The sequence below is a fragment of the Grammomys surdaster genome, unplaced genomic scaffold (genome assembly GCF_004785775.1).
Source record: "Grammomys surdaster isolate TR1022 unplaced genomic scaffold, NIH_TR_1.0 170, whole genome shotgun sequence".
NCBI lineage: Eukaryota > Metazoa > Chordata > Mammalia > Rodentia > Muridae > Grammomys > Grammomys surdaster.
Window position 1 is genome coordinate 8701361 of NW_021604618.1, and position 6000 is coordinate 8707360.

Genomic DNA, 6000 nt, shown 5'->3' on the forward strand with positions numbered 1-6000 from the left:
TATACAATATATACTGTGTGTATGTATCTGTAACTCTACACCTCCTGACTGAGTCAGTCTACCAGGGTCTTACAGAATGACTAACAGCATCCGGAGGAACTACAGTAGAGCTGCAGCACTCTAACGCTGCTTTTGCCCAATCTACTCTTAGTTAGACCAAGAAAACAAAAGAAATTAACTGTTTCCTTAAGTTGACCACAAAGTACTCCATTAAAAATTAAATAAATAAGCCAAGGTGGTAGAACAAGCCTTTAATCCCAACACTCAAGAGGCAGAGGCAGGAGGATCTCTGAGTTCGAAGCTAGTCTGACCTACAGAGCAAGTTCCAGGACAGCCAGGACTATATACAGAGAAACCCTGTCTAGGAAAACCAAAAAGAATTAAAAACAAAAAACACAAAACAAAAAACAAAACCACAACAACAAGAAGAAACCCTTACCATGATTCAAAACTTCCCCAAATACATATTCTTCTTCAAGTTAAAACCTTTTAAAGGTGCCGGGGAAGGTATAACCTTTAAGCAGATGAATCCAGAGCCAGTAAGGACATTAGGATAATTCCTTTCATCATATATTTATATCACATGCAAACATTCCTTCCTCCTGACAAGTGTTCTGAGAAAGTTCTCTTTTCCCAGAGAAATACTACATCCTAGTTAAAGTGGAGGAGGGGCGGTACCTCTAAACAAACACCAATAAATGTCCCTCTTCAGAAGTAGCTTCCAACTTAAACATGCAATACTAGCCTGAACTCTGGACATTAAAAATCAGGACAGCTACAAACCACAAATTTTACAAAGGGAATGCTTACTTTGGCAGCAATAATAATCATGTATCAAAATTAGCCTGTGTGCTCTAATAAATATAAGACACAAGTAACAACTTGTGGAAAGTAGAGAAATTCCAGTTTTTGGAACATCCTTGAAGCACTGTCAGGACATCTTCTCATATCCAAGCTCAATTGAAGCTGCAATAAAAACAATGTTTCCATGCCTCTGAATCAACCACCAATAGGACAATTATCATACTAGATCAACTGTTGCAATGAGAACTGTACTAGGAAGTCAACTCCTCTACCTTAAAAACAAAGTTAACCTCAAAAGTTAATGGAACATAGATGCAAACAATTATTCCATTTAAGTGGATGTGCATGAATTACATTTGATTAACAATTCCACATTGTGAGGTTGACATTCTCTCCTTCCTCTTTTCCATATGCCTTCGGTGTTCATGAAGCAAATATTTAAAAACAAAAATTCAATCAGGAAGGTCATTTGACAGCTACTGCTTTTTGAACTTGCAGGAAAGCAAGCATTCAGCACTAGCATTAAACAAGCATCTATGTGTCAAATGGTATACTTGCTACAGCAACCGACCTCTGTAATTTGCAACCCTACTTTATGGTATCCTATGACAGATCATCCAAAAAATTAACAGAGTATAATCTTCAGCTTCTTCTCAAGCACATTTACAAGAATTATCTCATAGAAACCATCTACTTTAATAAGACTCTAAAAACCCCATGCCCAGAAGCCAATGGCTGGTTTATAAACAAGATAATGACTAGTTCAATGGAAAAGGCATTATGACAAAATGCTAAGACTGCCTCACCATGTTATGATCTGTTTGCCTAATATGTATGTTTAGCTACTGTAGTCAGCAATGTCCAAATATAAATTTAAAACATTTAATGGCCAGTTGTGTTCTAGACTTCAAACTCATCTTACCTGTTTAAAACACTGATGCTATATTTTTATCTATCTTCCAAAATATTTTTTCTTTTAGTAAATATATTTCTTAGGGTAGAAAGAAGGACCTAAGAAATAAATTCTCCCTAAAATACAATAAAATATCCAAACGCTGAAAGGGCAGACATTCTGATATATATTTTTTACCATAACAAATTAAAAGTAATCACAATAATTTAAGAAAAGTAAACTGACACAGGTTAAGCACTAAATTTCACAAACGAGAGCTCCATGCCCTTTATATGAATGCAGCCATAAATATACCACGAAATAGCTTGTTAATTTAAAACTTAAAAATTTGGGTTGTTTGGTTAAACTTCAATTACTGTTAAGTGTCATGAAGACAAAGGAATTAACACAACAAAACAATTTTTAAAAGGTCAGTCATATTTTGTTTACTTAAAATACTAAGCTTAATCATGACCTGTTTAAACCTTATCGTTGCTCACTGTATAAAATTAGCACTGCAAACCTAAGCAGAATCTAGACTTATCAAACATAAGGTGAGACTTGCCCAGTTTCTGAAATAGTAAATGTGGATAAACATTAAGATATTTTCTGGAAATGTTTTCATAATCTGATCAGAAGGAAGAAAAAAAAAACTTTAAAATTTTTCAAAATCTGGGAACTAAGGTAAATTGAAGTACCTCACTTGAGAGGCTGTAGTTTACAGGAAAAAAAAAAAAAAACTAAAATAGAAAAACAGAAAAAAAAAAAAAACCCAACAGATCTTCAAACATATCGGAGGTATATAGAAAGCAAGGCTGGTTTTCCAGCTAACTTTTCCAGCCCTGTACCAGAGAGACAACCAAAACAAAGTTGACTGTAAAACCATAAGTTTTCCCAGTAAACTGGGCCATAATCTGAAACGGGGGAGGGGGGGTGGGGGGGGAGAGACGGACACCGGCTGCTGCTGCTGCTGCTGCTGCTAATAGAAGCTCCTTATAAGCAGCGAAATGACAGATGGAAAAAAAAATTCGCTAGCAGGCCAGCCAGAGGTTGTGAAAACACGGTTCAAGGACCGAACATGTTGTGACTACTCAGTAACAGGTCCAAGGTAATTTACGCACACACCCTTCAGCGCAATCCCTCAAGCACAGATAAGACTGGGAAACAACAGGCTTCCCCCGAGATCCACATACCATTTTACAACAGCCGTCTCCCCCCAGACAGAAAAACAGACATTCTGGTCCCGAGTCCTTTCCGCTGATCTCCCCCAGCGCGAAGGGAAGAGGGCCGCCGCCGCCGTAACGAGAGAAGCCGGCAACAGCCCCGCCGCGCGGCCGCCACGCCTTCCTCCCGCCGCCGCTGGGGACGCGAAGCCGCGGATCACATTTCTCCTCCCCAACAATCACACGCACGCACGTCCCCGGAGTTGACACCCTCCAAACCCGCCGCCCCGCGACGCCGGTGACAGGGCCACCAAGCCTCCGCGGCGCAGCCACGGGGCTGGGCGCTCTGGCGGCGTGCGTGCACGTTGGTGTTCGCTCCCATCAATGAAAGGAACGAGGTCTCCGTAGTGACGGCCTAGAGCTGCCGAGCCGAAACGGGGGGCCCCGTGGGACCAAACAAAACTTCGGTTGCTGGGAAGAGCCGTTGCGCAACCTTGGCTTGGGGGAAGGCCCGGACTGCCCGGCGCGGCCAGGGCGGCTTCCCGGAGGCTGCGCCAAGCGCGCGCGGAAAGCACGCGCGGTCCCCGCGTCCGGCCGCCTCGGGCCTGGCGTGGCGCCGGCCTTCGGGAACCGCCCGGGACGGCCGCACTAGACAACCGGGCGGAAACGGAGCGGCAGCGCTCCGAGGGTTCCCGAGGCCCCGTGACAACGCCGAGCTCCCCGCCCTTGCCCGGCTCCCTTACCTTCCTAGAGGCCCGCGCTCTCCCCACTTCGGGCGGCCGCAGCCCTGAGCATGTCCGGGGTGGGTAGCGGGGACCGTGCGGGGACCCGGAGCCAAGCGCTTCAGCAGGCGGCGCCACCCAGCCGGGGCTCAGCCCCTCTCGGCGGCCGCTGCCATCTTGTCCTGGCGGCTAAGAGGAAACGGCGAAACACCCTCCCTCGACCGCTGCTGCTGCTGCTGCTGCTCTGGCTGCCGATCGCCGGGCCCGTCTCCCTCATCTTCCTTCCCGGGGACCTGGGGTGGGGACGGCTCGACTGGGGAGAGGGGCAATGACAAGCCGGCGGGTCACCAGGGCCTACGAGGAGCGCGGGATGCAGGGCCCGCGGCCGTGAGGGCCCATTTCCCCAGCCGCGGGGTTGAGACTAGGACGAGGGCTGCTTGCGAGGCCGCGACGCCGGGGGACTGCGGCTTGGACTCCTCAGGGCGCCGCGCTGCCGGCAGTCGTCACCCGGGCAGCTGCCGCGGGCCGCCCCGATCTAGGGCCCCTCCTCCGCGCCCGCCGGCCTCGGCCGCCGCCTCCGCAGCGCCACCGCCCGCTCGGCCGCTCTGCGCGCCGAGCCCCGGCGGCCCCGCTCGGGTAGGGCCGCGGCGCCTCCACGAAGCCCCTCCCCGGGGTCCGCCCGCAGCCGCGCCCTTGACGCTCGCAGCCCGCCAGGCGGCCCGCGCGGATCCAACCCTGAGCTCTCAAGCCATCCCTCCAACAGGAACAGCTTCCGTCAGCCCTCCTCTGCAGTTCTGAGCCTGACTTCGGGCCCAAAAATACACATTTAAGGGAAGATCCTAATACCCAAAGGGGTTCAGATGCGGAAGCAGAATTTCACAGCCCTTCCAGGTTACCCCATCCTAATTTCCTTTCCACCCCTTTAGAATCCGTTTCTCGGCATTTTAGGAGTCTAAAATCAAAGGGAGAGAGACTCTTTAGCCAAATGAATAATCTCAGCCTAAAATAGGTCCTTCTCGCTTCCCTATTCCAAAACAGCAGGAGACTTGTCACACCATGTCAAAGAATGAGGGAAGGACTCTCTCGGAAGTTTTCCAAGTGCACCACCACAGTCGTTGGGAAGCTGCCCACCTCTACGTTGATAATTCTCCATCGAGTTAGTTCCACACCCAAGCTAGTTTCTTCGCTCCTAGAAACTAGGATATCGACAGAATGGTCCATTTCCACCCACGTAACCATAGAACCATGGAATTTGAGATGAAAGAATCTTACTGATGCATAGTCCAAACTCTTATGCTAAGACAAGGGTTTAGACAAGTTTCGATGACGTGAGCAAGGTTAGAGAGCAAGGCCTTAGTCTCCACCCCTCTGTCCTCCATTTCTCTCTCCAGAAACCAGCTATCTTCGAAGCAACCCATCATTCAGTAAACCTATTTTGCCACCTGTTTCGTCTGGGTCCTTTTGTTCTAAACTAATGTTTAAAGTTTCAGCAGCGCAAGCACCTCTGTATATTAGAAATGTCCTTTGCTTTCTTCGTATTTTTACTATAAGGATTGAGTTTGCTGATGTATTGTTTCTCCACACATTTTCTATTGCAGCAGCTGAGACTAAAGGGAGGGTCAACTTGCGGCGTAGATACTAGTCCTTTCCCTATTGCCTTTCAAACTAGGACAGTGTAGAATGTCTTTAAAAAGGGTATCCCTGGAGCCCACTGATAAGCCTTTCTCCAGTGATGAGTGTTTTCTTCAAGACAGGGTACTCAGTGAAGACTGAAGTAGAAAAACCAATGACTGGTTTTTAGGAAAGGCATACGCATGAGACGGGCAAGGTGATGCATGCCTATAATGCCAGCACTGGGAAGATGGAGGGAACGGAAGGGGGCAGGGCTCAAGATTATATTCTAGTCTGCATGCAGAAAGAGGCCAATGTTTGAGGCATTCTTCTTTCTTTAGCATGTACATTGAATTTCTTTTAAGGCAATAATCTAAAAACCAAACAAAAATAACTGCTAAAAAAAAAATCTACACTAATAGAGAATTCTCTCCGAGAACTCTCTCCATTAGGACTAACTTTTCACCACTTTTGCAAGCATCTCTCTAGCCTCCTAATGGAAGACTTTCCTCTGCTTTTTTGTGGGTTGCTACATTTATGAAGAGGTTGGAGGTGAGGGTTTCTCCCCTTTCTGCTGAGTAGTTCACCCTACCCCACCCCCCTTCCTATGAATTCCAAGAAGGATTTCTGTCACATTTCTTTTAACCTTTGCCTTGCCAGTGACTAACTATAGTACCTAACTTAAAACTTCCCAGTAAAGCTTCCTAAATAAATAAGTCCCCCTCCTCAGTAAACCTATTGTGTCCTAACATAGTCCACTTCATCTTTTCCCCCTCAAATCCATTCTGAACTGGAACACACAGATAAC

General features: G+C 47.0%; 1 protein-coding gene across 2 annotated transcripts in view; it reads right to left on the reverse strand.

Annotated features, from left to right (window-relative positions):
- Positions 1–4163, reverse strand: part of Hipk3 (homeodomain interacting protein kinase 3) — a 67741-nt gene extending 63578 nt beyond the window's left edge. Inside the window, exon 1 of one of the 2 annotated variants that reach the window (XM_028766866.1) lies at positions 3603–4163. The gene's annotated coding sequence lies outside the window, so the exon portion shown is untranslated. The remainder of the gene's footprint in view (positions 1–3602) is intronic. The other variant, XM_028766864.1, reaches the window with a different exon arrangement.
- Between the last annotated feature and the right edge of the window lie 1837 nt (positions 4164–6000).